Source organism: Sarcophilus harrisii, chromosome 2 (genome assembly GCF_902635505.1).
Source record: "Sarcophilus harrisii chromosome 2, mSarHar1.11, whole genome shotgun sequence".
Taxonomy (NCBI): domain Eukaryota; kingdom Metazoa; phylum Chordata; class Mammalia; order Dasyuromorphia; family Dasyuridae; genus Sarcophilus; species Sarcophilus harrisii.
Genome location: NC_045427.1, coordinates 89954308 through 89981995, shown reverse-complemented (window position 1 = coordinate 89981995; position 27688 = coordinate 89954308). Strand labels below are relative to the sequence as shown.

General features: G+C 34.0%; 1 protein-coding gene and 1 long non-coding RNA gene across 3 annotated transcripts in view; one reads left to right on the top strand and one right to left on the bottom strand.

Annotated features, from left to right (window-relative positions):
* Positions 1-27688, top strand: part of FSHR (follicle stimulating hormone receptor) — a 229042-nt gene that overhangs the window by 37130 nt on the left and 164224 nt on the right. The window lies entirely within an intron of this gene.
* Positions 1-27688, bottom strand: part of LOC116421364 — a 48240-nt gene that overhangs the window by 11435 nt on the left and 9117 nt on the right. Inside the window, exons 3-5 of one of the 2 annotated variants that reach the window (XR_004231699.1) lie at positions 8567-8599; positions 8281-8482; positions 7856-7972 (exon numbers count right to left, since the gene is read on the bottom strand). This is a non-coding gene — a long non-coding RNA (uncharacterized LOC116421364). The remainder of the gene's footprint in view (positions 1-7855; positions 7973-8280; positions 8483-8566; positions 8600-27688) is intronic. The other variant, XR_004231700.1, reaches the window with a different exon arrangement.

Sequence of the window (27688 nt, the reverse complement as noted above, 5' to 3'; positions counted from 1 at the left end):
TTTTTTTTTTTTTTTTTGCTGAGGCAATTGGGGTTAAGTGACTTGCCCAGGGTCACATACCTAGGAAGTGTTAAGTGTCTGAGATCAGATTTAAACTCAGGTCCTCCTGACTTCAGGGTGGTGCTCTATCCACTGCACCACCTAGCTGCCCCCTACCTTGCTATTTTCTTAACCATGAGACTTTTGAAAAGTTATTATTCTTACTAAAAGTCAGCAGCCTCATGTGGAAAAATGAAGGTAATGATACTTTGGAGATCATAATACTTAGGGTCGAAAGCATCTTTAATGGTAACCTGGCCAACATCCTCTTTTTAAGAATAAGCAAATAGAAAACCAGAAAAGCTCAATGACTTGTCTTTATTTTACTTTCTAGAGGAAAGTATGGTCCTTAATTGAGGATCTTTCCCTCTGACTTGACCTAATGAATAACATCATTCAGACTAGATTCACTATTTTTTTTGACTCCATAGAAGAATTCTGTTACATAGGCTATTCTTGAAAGGAATAAGGAGCAGGATCAAAGAAGGTGAAGGATTTGTGCTATGTGAGAAGGGATGAATTTATTCCTTATTCTTCCTGCATGGACTATCAGAATTCTCCTGTCACATTGGTTATTATCATGATTATCAATAAACCTCACAAGTTTGTGAGGTAAGAGATTTTAATATTATTATTAATGATATTCTAAAAAGTAGGATAGTTCATTCTTCTGGGAGAAGCAGATCAAGATACTGAGAGAGCTAGTTTCATCTTGGGTCTAAACACAACATAAAAACATAATTTCATGGAACATTTGGTCATCTCATCTTGTAGTGCTTATGATGAAAGAAAAAAGACCAACATAAATATATTCGTTGTTTATGTTACATCATTTGCTGAAGATGAAGAAGTAGAAAATACTACAAGGAATCTGATAAGATAAAATAAGAAATTTAGAGCTGAAATGATCAGAAGTTATCTAGTTGAGTCCCAATTTTTCCCATAGGAGAAGAACCTGCCAGTTAAGGAGTATATGTGATTTGCCAAAATACTTCCCACATTTGCTTGTGAGTATAAACTGAAATAATTTTTTTAAAGTGTTTTTGCCCATATTAATACTTTAATATGTTAGATGAACACAGACCTTAAATAAAAGGTCTGAGATTTGAAATAAATATTCTGACTTCAAATCTAGAGCTTTCTGTTCTCCTGTACTGACTCTCTAATAATAATAAAATTGAGATTTGAGTATGTTTGATTCATTTTTATGATCCAGAGTAGTTTTCCATATAACCTAGATGTTTTTTCCTAAATAATTTGCAAGGAAGGAAGGAAGGAAGGAAGGAAAGAAGGAAAGAAAAAAGGGAGAGAGGGAAAGAAGGAAGGAAAAAAGGGAGAGAGGGAAGGATTTGTTAAATATTTACCATGTGCCATGCACTGTGCAATGTGCTGATGATACAAATACAAGAATAAAGAAAGATAATCCCTGATCTCAAGAAATTTACATTCTAGTGCTGGAAGATAGCTCATTTAAAAAATTCCAAAAGGTATGGAGGGAGGATGTGGGATAGTTTTGAAGTCTAAGAGTCAGAATCAGAGTCTAAAGTGATAATAGGCTGGCCAGCCTGGGACACTCCATACATTAGAGATCCCAGGGAATAAGGGGACTAGCCTGGCAAACAAATATGCCAAACTGAGCAGTTTGCATGGTTAAATGCCCTAAGGTGAGCAGGCCTCCGGTACTAAGGAAAGATCCAGAATGAGAAAACAACAGAGACTTAGTTTTGCAATTGATAAATCAGGATCTGACCTGGAAGGGAAATGAAAGCTGGCTAGCCTGAGTCTCTCTACAAAATGGAGGCAATGGAAGGATTTCACCAATGGGATAAGGAGATTGCTAGAATACATAAATTCTTGTTACAATATTTTTCACTGCCCTGAAAAGTAGCCTTATGTGATCATTTTTGTATGAAAAAATAGGATGCTTGAGTGTGAAGGAGGCTGATGATTTTCCATTTAAATTTTGTCTCCTCACTTGCTCTAACATCAGATCATTTTCTTTCTGTCTTGGGAAATCCAGCTTCCCTGAACACAATATGGCTATACTGCTGAATGAACTATTTTCATTTTACAAAACATATCCTTGTCAATTCTAATGTTGCAAAACAAAAATTCACTGTGGCCCAGTATTTCCCTTCTTCTGTACTCAGTACTATTATGCTGAACTCCTGCTAGGTTTCCATGAAACCTCCCAGGGATAGCTGCAGAGACATTTCTATTTTCTGTTTTGCCTTTGGAGAAAGTAAAATACTGAAATGGCCTAGTCCTGCTCACATAGGCCCAGTTTTTTATGTATGAAACTTACTTGTTTTGAGGAAACTTTACCACAGCTATATAAAAATATTTATGACCGCTCTTTTTCTAATGGTAAAGAACTGGAAAACAAGAGAAAGATATCCTTTAATTGGGAAATAGCTAAAATTATGATATATTAATGTAAAGGAATGCTATTGTGTTATAGGAAATGATTAAAGGGATGGTTTGACAGAAACCTAGAAAAAAGTGGAAATGAACTGATAAAGGAGCCAGTAGGAAATCTTATACAATAATAACATTGTAAAGATAAACAACTTTAAAAGATCTAAGATCTCTGATGAATACAAAGCCTAATGATGGAGTATGCTTCCTGATGCCTTCAGTGTGAACAGTGAGACATACATTTTTGGATTTGGTCAGTAGGGAACTTATTTTATTTCATTCTGTGTAATTGTTAAAATGAGTTTGTTTTTCTTTTCCTTAAGGGATGAGATGGAAAATAGATAAAAATATTTTTAATTGAAAAAAAATAATTTTTAAAAGAAGGAAAAATGTTTAAGCCTTTTCTCTTGGGGTACTATGTTTTTGTTAGATGAGAATTAACACTAGGTTTCATGAGGAGATAAGAGAGTAGAATTTTTAATCAATTGTTTGTAATATATCATCTTAATAAATACTTTTGCTGAAGTGAAATAAGTAGAACCAAAAGAATATTGTATATAGGAACAGAAATATTTTAAGAATGATCAATTGTGAAAGATTTAGCTACTCTTAATCAAGACAATGATCCAAGATAATTCCAAAAGAGCCATTATGAAAAATGTTATCCAGCTCAGAGAAAGAACTGATTAACTTTGAATGCAGATTGAAACATAAATATATAATAAATATTGAATTGCTTGACTTCTCCAGGTGACAGAAGGAACAGAGGGGTGAAAAAATTTAAAACTAAAAAAAAATTGTAAATGAATGTTAAATTTTTATACAAAATTGGGAAATATTTAACCAAATAAATAAAAATATATTTTGATGATAAAAGTTAATTGACACAATTATTATCAACAGAAAACACAATTTTGAGGCCCATGCACAACAGTACTAGAACCTCCAACCCTTCAATATTACCCCTATATCTCTTAGGGGAGAAGCAGTCAGCATAGGCCACCACAACCTATAAGTTCACATATATAATTGAAGAAGAGTCCTAGAAGGTATGTTTTAAAGAAACAAAAAATACTTCACAAAAAAAAATTAGTCATTCCACCTTTGCTATAGCAACTCAAATTATAGGAATGGCACTACCTGCCACATCAGCCTGTTCAACCTTTGAATAGCTATTTATATTGGGCAAATTTTTTTTCTGTAAATCAAGCCTATATCTGCTTCCCCTATTCATTGCTTCAAGTTAGTCAACAAATCTTTATTAAATATTATTTACCAGGCTTTGTACTTTGTACCAAGAATTGGAAATATAAACACAAGGCAAAAAATAGTCCCAGCCCTTAAGGAGCTTACCTTCTAATAGAAAAAAAAAAAAAAAACAAACAAACATAAAAGGGAGCTGAAAAAGAAGTAAAGGCAGATATAATACATGGCAAGTGAGAAGAATGAAGGCAGGCTTCTCTGGTCCATTTCTGGAAAAAAAAAAAAAGGTTCCAGGAAAATTCAGCAATGGGAGCAGATAGGAAGACAAGGAATAAGGCTGCTAAAGTATGGTAGTAAAGTCCTGAGAGTGATCGGCCTTTATCCAGTTTTGCCATTTGGGACAAAGAACAAAGTCTAGTTCCACAGCTAGGTGGCATAATAGTAGAATACTAGATCTGTAGTAAGGAAGACCCAAGTTCAAAATTGATCTTAGATACTTTCTAGCTGTATGACCCAGGGCAAGAGATTCAACCTCTTTCTGCCACAAATTACTCTTCTATAAAAGAGGGACAATGGTACTTATTTCCTGAGGTGATTATAAAGAAAAAAATGAGTCAATATTTATAAATATTTTGCATTAATTCTATATAAATGCTAGCTATAAGTTATTATTATAACCCCTAAAATATATAATATAAGCTATTATGGCCTTCTTCTTTCTTCTCTAGGTTAACCATTCTCAACTCCTTCACTTCATCATCATATGATATGATCTCAAGACTCTACCCAATGAACTATATATAATCTCTTTCCCCTGAACATTTTTTAAAAAATATTTGCTTCAAGAAAAAATACTTAAACTGAAGTTTTATGAAGGAATTATTTACACTATTATAATAATAAAATCTCACTTTTGTATAACACAAGAGGCAATATTGTATAGTGGATAGAAACCTTGTCATTACAAAGACCAAGTTCAAATCCTACCCCTGACAAACTCTGTACCCATGTGCAAGTCATCTAACTGCACAGTTCCCCAAACACACTAAATAACAGACTAATGACCAGTTTTCTTTGGTGAGGAAAGTTATCGAGAAATAAAAATGATAGGTCTAGACCCATGAAGTACCCAAAAGGCTTTTTATGGCTTTCAAAGTGCATTTTTAGATGAGAAAAATTAAAGCTTATGTTTGAGACCGTATAGTAGTAAAAAGCATCTCTGACTAAAGTTAAAAGAACATCAACAATAATTAAATACCTGCCCTGTACAAATATACTTATTAAGCAAGCTAACACAGAGGAAGGGAGATAGGGTTTCCTAGTTTTGCTGGAATGGTTATGATAATTTCTTTACTTTGGTGAATCACATGATAAAAATAACAACAAAGTTTTTCCTTTTGTAACATTATACTTACTACTTGTAAAACACTTAAATGAGATTACATATAAAAATATAAAATGGAAACTATTTACAACTCATTTCTGAGTATATTAACTTCATCTTTTTTTCTTATGTGTATTTTCAGAGCATAGTCATTTTGTAGATTATTCTGTCTACTATCCTCACTCAGCATCACTATATATCCATCCATATTTCTTTTCGTTTTTCATAATTATATTTTTGTACTGTGCAATATTTTGTGTTCTGCAATTCGTCTGCAGGAAGAAGGAGTGAGACTGATGGCTTTGCCTAATTCAATATCATTTAAGCCCAATTCATGCATAAGTCAAGACATTCTCTTTAGAGAATGAACAACAGCAACAAGACAGTTTATTAGACCATATCACAATCTTTTGGAGATAGATGGTGTTTCCAGTTTCAAACCCATCCCTCTCCATACCCACCCTACTAAGATAAAAATATATTTTTCTCACTCCCTAGCTAAGCCTGACAGACCACAGCTCTGAAATGAAGGAAAAAGTCCTATCTTGCTCTCCATTTCTGTCTCCCAAGCTTTTTTGTTTTGTTAGTTTAACTTTCAGTTGCACAAAACTGGTGACTCACTGGGACTGGTCAGAATATATTGTCTCAAGGTTCTAGCTGTCTCAAAAAGAACAGACAAGTAGCATTGCTCAAACAATGTGATAAATTATTTCAGTGATTAATACGTGACAGAAGTTGATTTCCAATTCTCCTTTTTTGTTATCTCTTTACTCTGAGCTTATGAAATCTCACTGTTCAGAAGACAAAGCAGAAACCTTAATTAATTTTTCTACCTCAGTTTATGGCTAGAGAAATTGGCAAAGATGCTTGGCAGTTTCAAACACTTAATCACTAACCACCTCAACATACTACATACCTTTAAAGGACTTCCATGTCAATAGTGGTTTTAATGCTTTTTATATAAAGGGATCCATACTGAGCCAAATGTAAGGATTGGACTGAATGCTAAGATTAACTTTTCACTTTTTTGTTCCTTCATTTATTTAGAATTTATGAAACATGTAGGATACATAGGTATTGTAGAAAATAATAGGAAATAAAACTCTTTACCAAAAGAAGTTTATAATTTAATTTTGGACAAAATCTTTTGATGTATGAAAAAAGCCTTTCCATGGGAGTGACCATTACATAATGCTTAACTAATATATGCACTTGTTTATTCATGCAAAGGGAATCAAATCTAAGGAATTCTACAATCTAGGGGTGAGGATAGATTAATGATAAAACTGATCAGGGTCAGCTAGGTGGCACAATGGATAGAATGCTGGCCTTGGAGTCAGGAGGACCTGAGTTATATTTTGCCTCAGACACTTAAGTGTGTGACTCTAGCCAAGTCACTTAACCCAAATTGCCCAACCCCTCCAAAAATAAGGATCATTTTCTTAATTAACAGACTATTAAAAGGTTACCTTGTCTAATTCCCCTGCTTCTCCTGTCAGACTCCATGTAGCCTTATCCTTACCTCCTTTGTTGATTAACAGATCTCAAAAACATCTATTTGCAAGTGGTAGAAGAGACTCTGACTCTGTATGATTTAAGAAATCTTTATTATAGAATTTTAATGCTCAAAAAATACTAGAGCACTTTGATTAAAGGGCAGCTGCCACAGAAACTAAGGTATAAATAATGTAATTTTTCATAAGGATTACTGCTATATGGAAGAATCCTCAATATCTGATAGTTATCTTGGATTATGGAATATTGAGCAAATTCCTTAAACTTTCTGAACCTGTTTCTGCATTTGTATTAGTGACAATTATAATGTCTGCACTACTTCATTCTCAAGATTATTTTGAGAATCAAATGGGATGGAAATGTTTTGAAAGATACAAAAATATCTTTTAACCTAGGGATCTCATTGTATGATTTAACCATCCCATGAGTTTAAGACAGAAAGTCTGCATATACATACCAATATAATCATAGCAGTACTCTTGTGGTAGTAAAGAAATGGAAACAAAGTCAATGCTTATTAATTAGAGAATGATTAAATAAATTATGACACCCAAATGTAATGAACTATTATTATAGCATAGTAAATGATAAATAGGAAGAATTCAGAGGATCATTGGAAAAATAATATGATATGATACATAGTGGTGAAAGCAGAACTAAAAAGATAATGCACAACAACAATGAAAATTCTTTCTTTTCCTTTTTTTTTAAATAACTGAACAAACACTACGTAATCAAAATGACCAATCTTGGCCCTGCAGAAGAGTTAAGAAAATTTACTTCCTGCCTCTTTATGAAAAAGTGAGGAGGATAATCATAATATTCTACACAAATCATCTTTCAAACATGATTGATATGCTTATTAGCTTTGCTGAACCACTTTTTTCTTTCTTTTTAAAATGTTGATTACAAAGGATCACTTCTTGGAGCGGGAAAGGGTATATTCAGAAATGTGATGTAGAAATCAAAAATATCAGTAAAAAATAAAGTTGTTTTAAGTAAAAAATATAAAGTATTGCATGGATATGATATTATTTGACCAAAGAAGAAAATAATAGCTCAATTATCTATACTGTACCTATATACTATCTATAGTGTACCTATCTATATACCTATACTGTACCTATATATTATCTATACTATACCTATATGTGTACTATCTATATATAGTATACAGTATCTACCTATATAGTATACAGTATCTATAGTGTAGCATGCAGATAGTTTTCCTTATAACAACCCTGTTATGAAGGAGCACAAGTTTATCATTCCCATTTTCCAGATATGGAAACTTACGGTCAGAAATCTCAAATGAATTACTTGAAGTCCCACAATTAAGAAGCAGCAAAGCCAGAACTCAAATCTGAATTTTCTGAGTCAAAGACCAGAAGCTTTCCCATTTTACAGAGCCTCCTGAAAGAGGAAATGAGATAATCTTAGCAATAGGAAGCATATGCAGAATAGACAGATTCCTTCTACATATAGAAACCAGCCCCTGCAATACAATACAGAAGACTTCTATTTTGCTCAACTATCTCTTATAATGAACTCCCTGCTGAAGATTGACAGAGAACCAACTACAGAGTTCTATCAGTGGTAGGAGGCTTTATCACAATTGATCTCAATCAATAAACCTGGTATCCTAGGCAATGACTGGACCCAAGGAGATTGCTCGAGGTCCTCAGACATACTAGCTAAAAGAAAAAAAGTGAATTTCTCACCTTCCTTTTATGCCCTGAACAGTAGAACAAATCACTGCTCTTTCCCCCTTGGAGCCTGGAGAAAATTTCTAATAATAATACTTTCCCTGACCAGCCAGAGAAGCAGAGTGACCAGCTGTGCTGAAAGTTGATGATTATTCTTTCAATGAAAACTATGGTCGGTCTGAATCAAAGATCAAAAGCATTTTAAAGGAGAAAATACCTGGAAAGAAGAATGGAAAAGGGATTTTCAAAAAATCCACACACACACACACACACACACACACACAATTTTTTTTTACCTCACCTTGTTTCCCTTCTCAGGGCCAGCAGAGAGAGCCTAAAAAAACATGAAACAAAAAAGGCACTAAGAAGAAATAAAATAATGGGTGGTTATATAATGGCCCTTTGTCTGTCAGAGGAGGATTCTGGGGGCTCTTATTCTCTGTGACATTCATAACATGAACCCCCACATGTTTTAATGGTCCTCTGGGGTCAAGAAGGCTACAGCTTGCACAGTCAGGCATGAGAGACACAATATTTTCCCCATGGGCATTCTATCCCCAACCAAAGCCATATGAACAAGGAATGAGAGTGAACTGGATCTTTCTATTATATTCGGGGAATCACCAAAGGGCTTGTAAAAATCCTGTCACAAGTCCTGTACAAGATTCAGTCTTCTATCTTATATAGGCCTAAGTGTTCCAGGATAAATATTTGGTTTGTTGAGTGGTTTAAGAGGAGAAGGGCAATGGGTCATCTCCTTTTTTTTGGGACACAGTTTGTGGAAGGGAATATTTATGACAGAAAGCAGCTAAGGTAGGGTAGTGCTAGGTTAAAAAGGCCATTGAATGCCAAATGGAATTTGTTATTTCCTCAGGAAGCTTTAGGACACACTGAAGATTTTGAAAAAGAAGAAATGACCGATTTGACTAAGAAACATTATTCTGAAGTGGGTAGGGTGGTATGTGCCTGTAAGTCCCTGATGCTGGGAAACATGAGGCTGGTGCATATATTCAATTCAAGTATCATATTCTCCAAGAAGTCTTCCTTGATCATCCAGATTAGTATATTTTTCACCCTCAGAATATCAATATTATTTTGTTGAATAAATATCTAATTAATGTGTGAAATTGTTTACTCTCTATGGATATATGTTGCTCCTAAATAGATTGATGGCAAAGGCCAAGTCTTAACTCCTCCATGATCTAGCAAATATATAGCAGGTGAGAAATAAACATTTGATGTATGATCCTACTGTATTTTTTGGCTATCTAATTTTCCAGCCAACTCCTCCATAACCTCATATATGAAGAAAACCAAACTCAATTTTTGTCACTACAAACTGTGCCTCCTATCAGTTTTCCCTTTTCTGACAATATCTCTATTGTTTTTCCAGTCCTCTTTCTCTGCCTTTCCTTTTCCTATAAGCACTTCGCATGCAATCAAGCACCAAACTACATAGATTTTTCTCTCTGGTATCTCTTGGATTCTCATTTCTAACCTCAGGTGATCCTTTCTGTATCTTCCCACTGATATTAACTTTGGAATTAAATAAGACTGAATTTCAAAGCCATGTAAAAATATTTTTTGGATTATCCATTATGTTTATATTATCTATGCCTCTTCTCTCTTACATTATCATAATCAAAGAGTTGAATTATTATAGATAATCAATGAAAGTTATTTATCTGCATGGCCCAAATTAACAAGATGTGGGCAGAATGAATAAGATATGAACAGTGACTAGGAGGTTAAATTTGTTATCAGGAATAATTCTATTTGTCAAAGGTCTCTGTGAAGGTACAAACTAATTTCTTGCAAATATATACATGATAAGTGGACCTGTAGGGACTAAGATGTCTGACAGCATTCAAACCTGATGAAAATTATATCTTTTCTTCTAATGGGAAGTATTTCATATAACTAGTGGGCACATTTATTTGGCATCTAGGGACCTCAGCAAAATTGTGATGTTGATAAAGTATGTCCTTTTCATAAACAATCTTCTCTTTCTGCATTTTTTGCTCCCTTTATGATATTCTCTTTGTTTCCTTTGGGTAGCCAAAACCCCTTGTGATCACTCTCTCTCTCTCTCCACTCCTTTTTACTAAACCTCAACTTTAATGACAGGTTTCGATATCAATAATTTATCTTTTGGAGTGAGTAAGTTTCCCCTTTCTCTGCTCTCTCTCCTAGGGAGCATTTAGGCATGAAGTTCCAGTGCTGAGGGTGGGGGTAGTGGGAATAAAATGTCAAAATATGAATGAAAAATATTCCATGATTTAGGGAGCAAAAGAAATAAATAAAATACCAAGATCCTTTTCAATGTGTCTGAAACTTTCTCTTTTGCTTAAAAGCATTCTCTCAAAAGATCACCTTCTCATCATTTCCCACTCCTAAACCTGCCCTATAGTGATGAATTCAGGCCAGAGTAGATAAACATTTCTCAATGCTTTATTTTAGACTGTGTGCGCTCAAGTGGCCTTGAGTGTACTGGCACCAAAGCTACTAACAAATGAGTGATGTTCCTAAGAACAGGGATTGCTTTGTCCTAGAAGGTTACATGTATCAGTGTTGAGACTGAACAGATGATGTTTTGGGGACGGGAACAAAGAGCTGCATCATAGTATGGTATTTGATAGACAGCTTGTAGACCTGACTTTTAGAAAGAGCTGATGCTCCAACTGTTTTGTCTCAGTTAGTCATCTCCTTCTTTTTCTCCCTACACTCTAGGGCATTGAAGGTGAATTATTAACCTTCTTTTGCCCTCACTTTTATTCTGGCAGAAAGGAAAGAACTTTTTAAGCAATCCTAAAAATACATAGAAATTATACACAAACACAGAGTGCTGATCCTGGAGCCACAGACATTTACTTGTTGTACAAACTTGGGCAAGTCAATTAACCCTGTTTGCCTCTATTTCCTCATCTGTAAAATGAGTTAGAGAAGGAAATGGCCAACCACTCCAATACCTTTGCCAAGAAAACCTGAAATGGGGTCATAGAGAGTTGGATACAACAACAAAATAAAAAACAACTCAATCCTTTCCTGTCAAAAGACATGGACAGGTAGTGATTGAGAGGTACCTGGAATGCCAGAATGAGGTAGCCCGATTTCATCTATTATCAAATTAAAGTAGACAAAATGAATCATCCTGCCCCTACTCACCAGCCCACTAGTAGCATGGTACTATGAGAAAAGCAATGATGTGGTAGTCAAAGGACCCATTTTAAACTTTGGCTATGACAACCATGATGATCTTGGACATCAATTTCCTTATTTATACAATGAGGGGGTTGAATCTAATAACTTTTAAGGACTCTTCTAGCTTTCTGATCCTGTGATGTCCACTTTTCAGTTGATTATTTTCAACTCTGTCTTTCCAGATAATTCTCAATGTTCATTTTAACCAGATTTTGTTTTATTTATCTGTTTGTTTATTATAAAAATTAATAGAGGCAGATGATTTGCCTAGCCTCTGTCTTACTTAAGGACAAACCTTTTTTTAAGACCTCCCCACTTTTTGAAAAGTAGAGCACCTTTTTTATTCAAGACTAGGAAATACCTTTAATGTTGAATTGAAACTCATCTGCTTATCTCTTAAAATCCTGTGTAACCTAGTCCCAACCTATCTTTCCAGACTCATGGTATATTATTTCCCATTATCTCCTCCTGAACTCTATAATCTGGCCAAAATGGACTTTTCTCATATGCTCTACTCCATTTCTCATTTTGCCCCTTTTCATCAGCTACCTCCCAAGCCTGGAAAGAATTCCCTCCTTATCTTCTCTTCATAAGCTCTAACTCTCTCTTCCTTTAAAACATGGCTTAAGGAGCAGATCAGCAGTAGATAAAGCACCAGTCCTGGAGTTAAGAGGATCTAAGTTCAAATCCAGTCTCAGACACTTGACACTCACTAGCTATGTGACTCTGGGCAAGTCACTTAACCCCAACTGTCAGAAAAAAGAAAGAAAGAAAGAAAAAACCTGGTTTAAGCACCAAGACTTTCCAGAACCCCACAACTGCTACTGTCCTGACTCCCATACCATCTGGTATTTAACTATCTTGTATATATTTCTATTGATCCAATTTATTTTTATGTGAAATATTTTATATACTCATATTAATATGTAAACTCCTTGCAAGAAAGGATTATTTCATTTTGCTTCTCTACCTAGCACAATACTAGGTACCTACAACATAGCAAGTGCTTAATAAATACTTGTTGGTTTAAATTAAATGGATAATCTTAGATTAGTTTCTATAGTGGCCCATCACAATATCCCCTTTCATTTCCCTTATCTTACTGCTAAGAACTACCTGTCAGTGCAAAGATACTGATCACCCACTGGGAACTCTTTCCTCCTTCTCAACCAACTTCTTACCAAGTCAGCACTGACAAGAGCAAATAAAAAAGGCAAGAAATAAAGGATGAGCAATTTGCATACAACAAAGGCCCTCTACACCTTCTTTGCCCTTTCCCCAGTCCTTTTCTTATACCACACTAACCTTCCTCACCCTAGCTTGTAGAAAGTGATTTTTCAAGTGAATGTCTACCAACCTGCCTCTACTAAATGATGCAAAGCTAGCCTTCTTTGACATGGATGAAGCTAACACCAGTGCAAAGAACTAAGCTAAAGCCAAGCATTTTCTTTCTTGAAATGAATCCTTTAAAGAAAAAAATCTTGTTAGAGTTGTACTTGAATGGAACCAAAATAATGATTTTTCCAAACCATTTTCCACCCTGAATTGAAATAAATTATTATTAAGAAAGCTAATTTCAGTCACAAATAAACCTGTGCGTGCTAGAATGTCCTTGCTCCTCTCTCCCTCGCTCTCATTTACTTTTTCACCTTTCTTTTCCAGCATATTATGTTGATACACATATCATATATTAGCAAGACAGTATCTCAGTTCATGCTGGAGAGAAATAATCACTGGTGCTGAAAAATACATAATTAGGTCAAAATAATAATTTACATTTATGTAGCTCTGCATCGGTCATAGATTACCTTTCCATTTGCCCTTCATAGAAACCTATCAATGATAAGTAATCCAAATAATATCATTCCCATGTGAGAAATTAAGAAACTGAGTCTGGGAACATTTAAATGATTTGCCTAAAGTCACATAAGTAATTAGGAACAGAGTTAGAACTTCAACTTGGGACTTCTCAGTCTTAGTCCATTCTAATAACAGAAAAGATGATTGAGATTCTTATCAAGGAATATTAACAATTCTCCCCCTGCCATATGTGTGTGTGTGTGTGTGTGTGTGTGTGTGTGTGTGTGTGTGTATGACCATATATAAGGCCATAAGGTCATAAGGTCTCAGAGGCCATCCCAGTTCTAGGAGGAAATAATGGCTCAGAAAAGCTGAGTAAATATCCCATAGATATCATTCTTAATGTTAGAAACAAAACAAAGACAGCAATAAGAATTTACTATCACCCTTATTATGTGCCACATACTATGCTAAGCATTTTATAAATATTATCTTATTTGATCCTCACAATTGTCCTAGGAGATGTGTCATTATTATTCCCATTTTACAATTGTACATTGACAAATTTACATTTTAGAAAACAGGCAAATAGAGGTTAAGTGATTTGCTTAAGATCATAGATTCAGTATCTGAGGCTAAATTTGAATTTAGATCTTCTTGACTCTGGTCCCCATGCTCTATCCATTGGATTACCTAGCTACCACATGATTTGAATAGAACTCAAACCCAAATCTATGATAAACATTATGTATGGCTTTTTTTTAGTATGAGGATTCCAAAGAAACTAACATTCTTCCAACCCTAAAAATGAGCAATGACAGAAACTGAGTTATAAAATCTAAATCGGGATGCATAAGACTGCTTTGGAGCTAGTTGTTTTGTGGAAATCATATTTCCATCCAATAAATAACATCTTCCTGGCATTCCACAGTCCATCAATTAAAAATTATCTATTATTTAGTGTCTTAGATCAAGTGCTGTGTGGATTGGGGAGGAGAGGAGTCTAAATCAGCATGTCTTTATTAACAGCTTACTATAAGCCAGTCACTGTCCTATATAATGGGTATTCAAAAACATGCCTTCAAAGAGCTAATATTATTTTTTAATTATTTTATTTTTTCTGGTTATATATATATATATATATATATATATATAAACATTTTAAAGTACACATTTCTTTATGAATCATTCTGAGAGAAACAAATCAAAACAAAAGGGAAAAACCACAAGAGAAAAAAAAAACAGAAAAAAGAAGCACAGTATGTGTTGATTTACATTCAATCTCCATAGTTCTCTTTCTGGATGCAGATGACTTTTTCTAGCCAAAGCTTATTAGGATCACCTAGGATCATTGAAGCTCTGAAGTCTTTCTTAGTTGATCATCCTACAATCTTGCTGTTACTGTGTTCAATGTATTTCTAGTACTGCTTGTTTCGCTCATCACCAGTTTATGTAAATCTTTCCAGGACTTTCTAAAATCAGCTTATTCATCATTTTTAATAGAACAATATATTCCATCGCCTTCATATACCATATTTTATTCAGACATTCCCCAACTGATGGACATCTATTCATCTTCCAATTCTTTGTTACCATGAAAAGATCTTCTACAGACATTTTTGCACATATGGGTTCTTTTCCCTCTTTTATGATTTCCTTGGGATATAGACACAGTACTGAAACTGCTGGGTCAAAGAGCTCATATTCTAATGGCAAAGACAGTAAGTAAATAACTGTGTGCATCTAACAAATGAGGTTCTTAGTTTCAGAGGGAAGGCACTTACAAGAGAAAAAACCAAGAGTCTTCTTGCAAAGGTAAAATGTAGGGATAATATTCCAGGCATGGAGAACAACAGTGAAAAGAGACTGAGTTAGGGATGGAGGATCATGTGGAAAGAAGAGCAAGTATTTGGTCTCTGGATTATAGAGTCGGAATAATGGGGGGAAAAGTAAGAAGACTGGAATGATAGAAAGATGTGAAGAACTTCAAAAACCAAATAAAGAATTTTTTTCTATTCTGAAGATAATAGGGGTCTATTGTTGTTGTTCAGCTGTTTTCAGTTATGCTTGACTTTTGTAACCTCATCTGGGCTTTTCTTAGCAAAAATGCTGGAGTGGTCTGCCATTTCCATCTCCAGCTCATTTTACAAATTAAGAAACTGAGGCATATAGGGTTATGTGACTTACCCAGTGTCATGCAGTTAGTAAGTGTCTGAAACCAGATTTGAATTCAGAAATATGCGTCTTTCTGACTCCAGTCCTGATGCTATTCACTGTTCTACCTAGCTGCCCTAATAGGGTCTATTGGAATTTATTGAATGGAGTAACAAAGTCAGAACTGTACTTTGGTAAAATCATTTTGGCAGCTGAAGAAAATGGATTAACATAGGCTTAAGACAAGAACCCTAAACAGCAAGCCATTGCAATAATCTATATGTTAGGTGATGAAGCCTGATGAAAGGAATTAATGAATTAACTTAAAAAAAAGATGTTTGACAATAAGTTTCATTATATAATGAGCAATTAAGTGCCATAAGCACTCAAAGAAAGGCTCATTCTAGGACTTGGGCATAGAAGTACATCCTCATTCTTGTCAAAGCACAGGTATCTCTAATATTCTTTTAAATGTAAAAATACAAATTCATTTTTGTCTCCTTTCACTCTTATCACGAGAGGTTTTCTACCCAGGAACTGCCCAAGAATAGAATGCTCATGATTGTCTCATTGCTACCGAACTTCAGAATGGGATCTTTGACTATCAGGGAAAGCTGAAGACAGGCAATTCATTGATCACTTATTTTTTGATGAAGGGACAGCATACCTATCTTGCTTTGTAGAATTTACAGAAGTGTGTTTAGAATAATTATATATAAATATATATGTATATACCAATTGGTGTCTAATGGCAGCTATCTCTAGGTGGAGGTAGGGGAGGGAGAGAAAAAATGGGTAAAAAAGAAGAAATTTACATAACTATTACATATTTAAAAGAAATAGCAAGTAGCAAGTTGTATGTAATAGATTTGCAGTTTCATATGCTATCATCTTTTCTATTATACTATATAATAAAAATGCTTATTTTATTCTATACATTTAAATAAATAAAATAACTTACTCTGAAAAAATTTACAGTGTGTTCTGATCAAGTTTTGAAATATAATGGCTTTTCCATTGCACAAATATTTATAATGGCCATATTGATATAATTACCTCTCTTTTTCTTTTTTTATTCAAATAAGGAAGGTGATGTTTTTGTTTTGACCTCAATCCATGAATTAATTCTCTGATCTTTAAAATGAGGTAGTTGAACTAGAATCATTTTCAGGTCCCTCTCAGATTTAGAGTTGTTTTGTCCTTTGATTATCTGAAAGTGAAAATTTAATTACTTGAGTAATTAAAACCCTGTTTGAATTTTGGTAAAAATGCTGTTGGAGGAAGAAGAGAAGGAAATTGATTTTTAACATTGAAGAAACATAACCTGGAAAAGGAATAAAACTGGTTAGAACAAAATTTGGCCATTGAAGCCAGGACTTTGAGAAGGCCATAGATTTTAGACACATTTTGGCTCTTATAACATCCATCCTAAAACATCCTTTTCCAAAGCACCTGCAGCACTTATATTTTGCATTCATAGTCAAGCATACTGTCTTGTGTTATGCTAAAATTATATCATGATTTTTCTTTTCTCACTAAACTTTAACTAAAACATGAGGAAAAGGGCAATATTCTGCACTTGAGACGTTCCATAATAGCACAGAGCCCCTAAGAGCAAACATTTGATCACTGCGGGAAATATTTTTTAAAAAATCACAATTTCTCCATTTTAATGCCAGGATAGCCTAAGACTTGCCCTAGATAACTGTTCCTGAACTAGATACACAGAATATCTCTGTTCCCATCTGCAAAAAGGTATCTTCACTCTGACTATAGGTCCACAATACAGTCAAGGATACTTTTATCTGAATTCTGCTCTTAAACTCTGAGCATTGATCAGGTTGAATATATGAAGGGTATAGAGAACAGATAGAGGTCACTAGCTTCAGCCTATGCCAAGTGTGCAAACTGAGGAGAAGTCCCTAAACCTGATCTGCTTCCCCATTTATTTTTTGCATTTTTCCTTATAATTCTTTCATGATAGGTTCCAGGATTCCTTGTTTTGATAGGAGAGAGAGTTCCTGCCTGAGTTATAGCTTAAACAAAATACTTTTCCAGGAGGTCTCCATTCTGAGATCTTTCCTTCAGACAAATACTAAGAACCCATAATCTCACAAAATTTCTTCTTTAACTTTTAAAAACTCTATGCCCCTTTCATATCTATGCAATGTCTCTAGGCTGGGATGGTTTAACTTTATAATTTGATGCCTTTTACCCCCATCTCAAAATGAGTACTTCCAACAGATCTAGAAATTTTATTATTACCCAATTTCTATCTAATCTTTCCAATATTAAAAAAATGCAATGTTTCATAATTGTGCATCCTCAGCTCTGCAAAGGAGGAAGAAGAATGAATTGTTTCATATCTCTTTTTGGGTCCACATTTGTTCTTTATAATCATACACCATTAATTTTCTATTATTTTGTGGACTTTAATTTCCATTCACATTGTTTTAGTAATTGAATATATAATATTTGGCCCCTATTACCTCACTTTTCATCAATTATAAATCTTTCCATTTTTCTCTATTTATTATATTCATCATTCTTTACAACACAGAAACATTCTAGTACGTTAGTGAATCACAATTTGCTCAGATACTCTTTAATCAATGGGCTTCTATTATGGATCCAGTTCTTTGCTACCACAAAAAAAAGTGTTATTATAAATATTCCATATTATAAATATATGGAACCTATCTTTTGATCAATGACTTCTCTTAGGCACATATCACAGAGTAGAATATTTATATACAAAAGTGTACATTTTAGTCAGTTTGCATAATTCTAAATTCATTTCCAAAATGTTTATATCAATTCACAATACAACCAATTCACTGTAATGGAACTGGTATAACAGTATTTCCAAGATAGTGCAGCACTGACAATTCTCATCTTTTTAAACTTTTTTCCCCAACTTCTTGGATGTGAAATAAAACCTCTGGGGTGTTTTGACTTGCATTTCTCTTGTTGTTAATAATTTTCTCCAGAATTTTTCACAAGTCTTTGAAAATGGTTCAACAATCACACCTGCCAGTTCCTTAAATACCTTTCTTGGGATGTGGTTTTTCTGAGATTTATAACTTGAACTTGAACTAACCTTTTACTCAGGAGCCTAAGTCTATTCTAATCTATTCTAATTTGTCTCCTGAGCTTTTCTACTCAAATGGATCCTAACATCAGGATTAGTATCCTAATGGCTATGTGATTGCATCAAGGTGGATGTTCTTCCAGTAGGGCCATGGGTCACCCAGCCATGGCTTTTCATTCAGTGAAACCTTTATCCATGTCCTTCCACAAATTCTCCTTAGGAAATCTACTCTATAAATGCCAGAAAGAATCCTCTAGATCTCTTGATGTAGTCTTGATAGCAGTGGAACATGAAGATGCTCTACCAATTATATTTCATTCTCACTTGGGTCCCTTCTTTTCCTGTCAGTCATCTTCCTTTATAGTACTCCAGTCAAGCAATTCACTTCATTAAAGCTTGTTCATGGTTTAACACAGCCCTATAACTCTTACCAAACTTAAACATTTGAAGACAATAATTCTTCTATAACTTTCAGTCATATAGCCTTACTGGAGGAATACTGGGGTGTTGAAAGAAGCTTGAGAACTTGCAATGTACAAAAGGCAACCCAATTTGAGCCCCTGCTATTCAGTTCAGTTGTCTACCAGCAGTGTCTTTTCAAGGTATATATATTAAGATTACTAGCCCAATACCTTAAGGAATCCAATCACATTTCAGGTTTGATCCAATTATCATATCACTCACAGACAAGAATATCTGAAGGCATCATCACCTACATGGAATCCCTTTTTTCATTTGTATCTTGAGCTGGACATCCTCCATATATATGTCCATACATGTCTGTTAGTAGCAAAAAACTATGTCTTATTGGTGAGAATCAGAGTCAGAATAAAATGCTTCTCATCACTTCATGTTTCTATTGAAAGATGAAATTATCATTAAGACAAGTCAAGAAATTATTAGCTGCTCTAATGTTACTGAGAGGTCTAGAAGATAAATAATAAATAAGTCACAGCTTACCAAGTGTCATGGAAACCTAAGATATTGAATTTATCTCCCTATATTAACATCTTTCATTTCTCTTGTTTATTGCCCATAAGATGCATATTTGTACATAGACATTTGAGGTCAAGAGATTTATCATCCTTGTTCTTCTTTCATATTATCTCCTATGAAATCATTTGGTCTCTCTTCTGACATATTTCCTTTCTTGGACTTGCTCCTTACTCTCTGTAATACCATGCATGACTAATAAATGTGGGCAGTTTCCTATTCTTTCACTTTTCAATTTAAAGTTCTATTCACAAAATTTTCAAATCAAGTCTCTTTATCATCACAATTATAGAACAGTGCTAGACCTCACTGCCATGATACACTGAAATCCAACCTTCTAGGATTTAGGGCAATCTCTCCCAGAATATATAATGGTTCAGCTCCTGGAACCAAAATCAAAGAAAGTTCCCACATTGGTGACAAGGGAGATCAAGGGAAATATATCCTTTTCTAACCATGAAGTGGTTTTTGTATACTATTAACAAATATGCAATTAGGTCAAATTATTGTGGTTTTTGTCTCTGTTCTTTGAAATTCCTGACCAAAATAGAAAAAAAAAAAAAAACCTATATTGCAGGGTTATATGAAGGAAAGCTCCTTAGCAACTAAAAATGATTATAGAAAAGAAAATATTGTAAAGAAAATGAATACTGGAAATATAGTTTCATTTGTCAGATTCTATAATACCAGTTGTAAGAGATTTCTCTTGTTCAATATAGTGCAATTTCATTCACTCCATTTTACTTGGTACTTACTATGTGCCTAATACTTAATTAGGTATTAAAAAAACGAGAACAAAAATGAGAATGCCCCTGACCCTAAAGAGCTTATATTCTGCTGATATTGTATCATGGAAAAGGCTATTTATCAGATACAAGAATGATTTATGTAAATTCTTAGGTGACAAACTCATAAAGCAGATTCCTGGTGATGTTTAGAATAATGAGTCTTTCCCATACTCGTTCTCAGTAAGTCCATCAATGACAGAATCTTGAGCTAAAGGGAGTCTAAGCAAATATCATGGTAACTCTTGGCAATTTGGATCTTTGGAACTAGGGAGCTAAAGACCAGTCATTTTTCTGGGTGAGTAGGATCTGCTTCAGGACTCAGCTCTGCCTGAGCACTGAATATTTCTGAAAAGTGTAGTAAAGGAGTTCCACAGTCCATACTACAACATTCTGTGCTAGCTAAGAAATCCTCCTACCACATTGCACTGAGCCAATCTCAAAGCAGTGTTCTTTGTCTCTATAGCCCCACATGGTTTTCCAGAGATAAAGAATGAAACTGGCCAGAGGGGAATCTTATTGGATTCCTGGCCATAATTTAACAAACCTTCAATTGGTTTTTACTTTGCTATGCTTAAAAGAGATAAAGAATGACAAACAGTATTCACTTATCAATATTACTTGGTGATGTTCAACATTGGATGCTTTAGAGTTGAATGCTCAGATTTGTGATATATTCAAATATATTCTTGGGTTGTGAGAAGTGGGGAAAAAACAATCCTTGTCTTTAGCCCTGAAACTTCAATAAACTAGTTGCCTCCCATACACAATAATTCCACGAAGGATTATGTACGGATTATGAAGCAGCTAAGTATTTAAGATCTGAGTTCCAATTCTGCTTTGGACAAATACTTTTACTGTATGATCTTGGGCAAGTCACTTACCTTGCTCATATTTTGTTTCTTCATTTATAAAATAGGGATGATACTGGCATCTACTTCAGAGTTGTTGAGAGTCTAAAGTGAAATAACACATGTAAAGCAGTTTGGATTTCTGTTTGTTTGTTTTAGACTGTGTCCCCTTATTTTAGGCTAGATGTTCAGTGACCATTTATGAGCTTGACCCCACTGCTAAACTACCTGTAATCTATGACTTGCCACATTTCCAACCTGGGCCAGTTTGCACTATCTTAAACAGACTGGCAGCCCTCAATTCCCAGGGAGCTCATCATATTGGTACCAGATTTAATGCAGATACCTGACTGATTTCAACTATACTGTAACTAAGAACTCCCACCCTCTAGCAAGCCACAGGTTTTAGCCTCCCCAGCATCAGAGACCTCAGAGTTGTAACACTCCACTCCACAAAAAGCACATCTCAAACTTTAAAGTACTATATAAATGGTATAAATGAGCAATATGAAAAATTGCTGGGTTTCTCTGGTGATAGTTGGTACTTCTCTACCAATTTCTTATAGAAAAAGTCAGTATTATTCAGATTGAATTATACCACGAATCTTATATATTTGAGACACTGCCCTATGCCACCGAGTGGATTGGAGAGATCCATTGTTCTTTTGTGCTCTCTGGATGCAAAACAAACTTATTCATCATAGCTCCTGGTAGGACTTTCAGTCCATCTCCAAAGTGAAAAACAACCCCAATGTCTCTCCCCTCCCCTTGAGGAAATTAAATTTCACAGGAAATCTTTCCTTCTGACAAAATACACATTGCATCTAAGGATTAGAAGTAGATAAGATCTGGTTATTACCTCAGAGATTAAAGGAAAACATTCTTCAAAACCTATCATAAATAACATATTTATTACTTCAGAACTCAGTCTGGTTATGGGAAGCATTCTGATCACTAGCTCTGGTTGTTGTTCATTTTTTTTCATGAGGTATTTTATTTAAGTTAAATGGCTTTATGGACTTGTTCTTCACTCCAACAGAGTTCATTTGAACATCCTAAATTTGCATTTTACACAGTCAGTAAAAGATAATTATTCAATGTGTATGCATTCGGATTAAATGCTCACAACTTCTAAACAGATAAGAGAAACTAGTTTTAAAGGTCTTATGAAACAGCTAAATCTGCCTTTGATTAAGCAAACAAAGATCATCTTTTTTTTCTGGTTCTCTTTGCCAAGTTGAGAGCAGTTTGTATCACAAAGCTATCCAGTTCATCCTCTTGCCCTATCCCCAAGATAAATGACCTCACAGATAAAAATCCATCTCACAATGCTCATATCCCTGCTGCCCTCAGCAATACCTGAGGGCTCAGTAGCCCACCATGATGACTCCAGTGAGCTTATCACTGTTGTGAGAACAAAGACCATTGTTCTGTCAGTCTATGATGTCACTTCTAACTTGTTCTTGAGCTTTGAGCTAGTCATTTTGAAGTTTGCAAAGTGCATTACCCTTCTAGGCCTCAGCTATAACATGAAGGAGAAATACATCATTGCCAAAATATCTTTTGAACTTTAAGACTTGTTGATGAAATGATTCTGACCTAGATTCATCTGAAATCACATCCAGGAATATAATGACTTGCTAAGGCACATGGGGTACATGAGAGGTGCTAGTGCTTCAATGTTGTCACACTTCCCAATTACTTACATTTTTAAATGCCATGCAACTGCTTCTGATAACCCGAGTACATTAGTAGTTTTTAGTACAGATTTTTATGCTGCCTTCTTTCTATCTCATATGATCACATATTATTTTAATGTCATGTCAAATAAAAAAATGTATTGAGTACATACTAGGTTCTAAGAACTGGTTATAAGATATAAAGAGAGATAATAGCTGCCTCCTAAGAGCTTATATCCTCTTTGTGTTATAATATATTCCCAGAGAAGCTGACAAGAGATATATACAAAATAAACATACAGTGATCAGAGGCTGGAAGGACTGATAGGAGCTAACAGTCTAATGGGAGAGAGAACATATAATCAAATATCTACAAAACTATATATACAGAACAAATTAGAAATTATCTTAGAAGGAAGACACTAGCATTAAAGGAAATCAGGAAAAACATCTTGGATGACTAGAAGAATGATGCTGTCCTTGATGAAACTGAAGAATGAGTTGGAAATGAGGGAAAGTTAGGGTAATGAGTTCTATTTTGGGAATAATGAATTTGATGTGTCTGTAAGATATTTAAATGGAAATATCCAACGGGGAGTTAGAAGTGTCAGACTAAATCCTTGAAGAGAAACAATGGCTGAATTTAAAGAAAGTCATCTCATAGAGATGAGAGTTAAGGCCATGCATGAGATCATATAAGATTATCAAAAAAGATTCTAGAGAAGAAGTGAGAATCTAGGACAGAGCTCTTGGGTGTTTCCATGCTTGCAAGGTAAGACACAATCAATGATTCTTCAAAGGAGACCAAAAGAGTTTAAGTCCATGGTTGCTTCTCAGATAGCAGCCTTGCATTTTTCCAAATTGATGAGACCTACCAGATCTTTTGTCCTGTTTCAATCACCTTTGAGAAGGAAATCAACTCCACAGTGAGAAAGATAGAAAATCCCAATAGAATAACACCACAGAAATAAAAGAAGGGAAGAGTGTCCACAAGGAAGATGCTGTCAAAAGTATCAAATATAACAGAGAGGTAAAGAAGGATGAGTACCAAGAACTAGCTCTTTGAATTAACAATAAAGAGATCACTGATGACATTGAAAAGGGTAGCTTCCCCCAAATGGTGTTAATAAAAACTAGATAGCAAAGGAATGAGAAATGAGTTCCTAAAGAACAGTATTCCATCACTTACTCCTCAACCATTGAGCCCAGAGGAATAAGTGGAGGTGGAGCCACATACAGAATCTCTAAATTGAAAACAGAAGAAGTTGGTTGAGAGAAACCAGGAATTTAACTGAGTTCTCCCCAATTTCCCTCAGAAAGATTATTAAATCAAATCTTCAAAAAGATCGTAGTACTTTAAAAGTAAAATTGGACAAATGGAATAGGAGGTACAAAAAAGAAGGTAACAAAAGAAAATAAATCTTTAAAAATTAGAATTGGGTAAATGAAAGATGATGACTATGAAACACCAAGAATCAATCAAAGAAAATAAGAAGAATGAAAAAAAAAAACAGAAATGTAAAATATTTCATTGGAATGTAAAATACTTCATTGGAAAATAGCCAACCTAGAAAACAGATCCAGCAGAGATAATTTAAGAAGTATTAGACTACCTGAAAGCCATGATCAAAAAAAAAAATGCTTGAACAATATCTTTCAAGGAATTATCAAGGAAAACTGCTTGGATTATAATCAAGAATCAACTATCCAGAAAATTGAGCATTAAACTGTTAGGGGAAAAGATGGATTTGATGAAATAGGAGACTTTCAAACTTTCCTGATGAAAAGACCAGAGCTGAACAGAGAATTCAGTCTTCAAATTCAAGATTTAAGAGAAGCATAAAAAGATAAACAGGAAAGAATCAAACATTTTATTCACTAAAAACAAATCCCTAAAAGGGAAGATGATGTTTGTAACCCTTTAGAAATTTATCCCTATTAGGGGCTTGGAAGGAGTATATGTAGACAGAAGTTATGGGTTAAAGTTAATGTGATGATATAAAAAAATTAAGGAGTGAAAAAAGGATTGTATTAGAAGAGGAGGAAAATGGGAAACAGAACAAATTACATCAGAGGAAGAGAGAAATAATCTATCACAGTAGAGGGAAAGCAGGAAGGAGATAAACCCTATTTGAACCTTATTCTCATTGGATTTCGTTCAAAAAGGGAATAATGTACACACAGTTGAATATAGAAATTAATCTTATTCAAAAGGGAAATGAGAGGTAAAAGGAGAAAGGAGAGATAGAAATATTAAATGCATTCTTTTCAGATCATGATATGATTTTTTAAAATGTACGGTAAAAGCCATGAAAAAATAGACTAAAAATTAATTGGAAATTAAATAATATCATCCTAAAGAATGAGTTTGTCAAACAACAAATCATAAAAAACAATTGATAATTCCATCAAAGATAACCACAAAAATGCTATAACATGCCAAAATATAGCTAAAATACTTTTTTGTATTATAGGAATAAAATACAGAAAGAAGAGATCAATGAATTGGGCATGCCACTAAAAAAAAAAAAAGATAGAAAAAGAACAAATTAAAATTTTTCAATTAAATACCAAATTAGAAATCCTGAAAATAAAAGAAGAGATTAAATTGAAAATAATAAAACTATGAAACTAATAAATAAAAATAAGAGTTGGTTTTATGAAGAAACCAATAAAATAAGTAAATGATTGGTTTTCTCCTTTCTTTTTAATTAAAACTATCAAGATCAAAAATGAAAAGTGGAAACTTACCACCAATGATGAGAAAATTAAAGGTATAATTAGGAGCTATTTTGCCCAACTATATGCAATAAATCTGACAATCAAAGTGAATGTTTGAATATTTACAAAAATGTAAATTACCCAGATTAACAGAAGAGGAAATAAAATACTTAAATAGCCCAGTCTTAGAAAAAGAAACAGAACAATCCATCAATGAACTCCCTAAGAAAAAATCTTTAAGGTGCAAGCTGATTCTACCAAACATTTAAAGGACAATTAATTCCAATATTACAAAAAGTATTTGGGAAAATAAATGAAAGACTCTACCAATTTCCTCTGATATGATTTAAATACATAAACCAGAAAGAACAAAAACAGAGAAAGAAAATTATTGACAAATTTCCCTAATGAATGTTGATAAAAAATTTTAGAGAAAATTGAAAAGAGATTATAGCAATTTATCATCAGAATGGTTTATCACTATGACCAGGACTTATTCAATATTAGGAAAATCATCAGCATAATTGACCATATTAATAAAAAAATATTTGATTTCACTAAGCATAGACCAATATCTCACTCTCTATACCAAGATAAATCAAAATGAATAATTGATTTAGATAAAAACAGTGTTACCACAAGCAAATTTGGAGAGCAAGAGATAATATTCCTGTCAGATCTTTGGAGAAAGAAGGAATTTATGACCAAACAAGTACAAGAGAACATAATGAAATACAAATTTGATAAAATTGATTACATTAAATTAAGAAGATTTTACACAATCAAAACCAATGCAGCCAAGATTGGAAGGGAAGCAAAAAACTGGGAAACAATTTTTACACCCACTATTTCTAAAAAAGGCATCTTTTCTCAAATATATGGAGAATTGAATCAAATTTATAAGAATACAAGTCATCTTTAATCAATAGATATGAACAGATAGTTTTCCGATGAAGAAATTAAAGATTTCTATAGTCAAATGAAAAAATGCTCTAAATCACTATTGTTTAGATAAATACAAATTAAAACAATTCTAAGATATCATTCACACATATCAGATTGACTAAAATGACAGGAAAAGAAAATGAACTGTTGGAGAGACTGTGGGAAAACTATGGTACTAATGCACTGTTAGTGAAGTTGTAAGCTGATGCAATCAACCATCCTGGAGAACAATTTAGAAATATATCCAAAAGGCTATAAATATGTGTGCACCCTTTGATCCAGCAATATCATTACTAAGTCTATGTTCCAAAGAGGTTGTATAAAAAGAGAAAGTAACCACATATGCAAAAATAGTTACATCAGCAATTATGTGGTGGCAAAGAACTGAAAATTGTGGAGATATCTGTATCTGGCTAAATGGGTGAACAAATTGTAGTATATGAATGTGATGGATTGCTCTTGCTCCATAAGAAATGATGAGCAAATTTCAGAAAAACCTGAGAATTAAACCAAATTAAATTACCAATGCTTAGTGAAATAAAGATAATTTAGAACATTTTACACAGCAATAACATTATATAATAATCAAGTATGATGAACTTAGCTCTTCTTAGCAATACAATAATCAAAGACAATTCCAAAAATCTCATAATAGATGATGCTATCCACATTCAGAAAAAGAACTATGGAGTCTGAATGTCACATGAAGCAACAGGGGTCCAGATATTAAATGACTTATCTAAGATGAGTTGGTATTAGATGTCCTGTAAGGTCCTGTTCTGCTCTAGATGAACAATTCTATGAATACTCTCTCCAATATTCCATGTAACTCAACAGATTAACAAATATGCGTTAGACATTGGGGAATGGCATGAATTATGCACATTTCCATTTAATAGTATGGAAATAACAAAATTTGGGGCCCTGAACTATTAGATTATGGGAGGGGGTAGGGAAGAGAAAGCACAATATGGATAGCTAATCTGGATGGTTTCAGCTTCTCTTTTTCCTTAGTGGCTTTTGCTTATTCCTTTCCTGTAGTCAGCTTGCGTGACCACACTCTCAGATGTTAATTATGAGAACTCTAATCTAAGAGTGGAAGGGCAAAACCTTTAGAATTTAGCAGAAAGACCACCATGTTTTGCAAAGCATTATTTCCATTAATTTTTGAACTCATATGCATTATTAAAGAATGCATTTGTC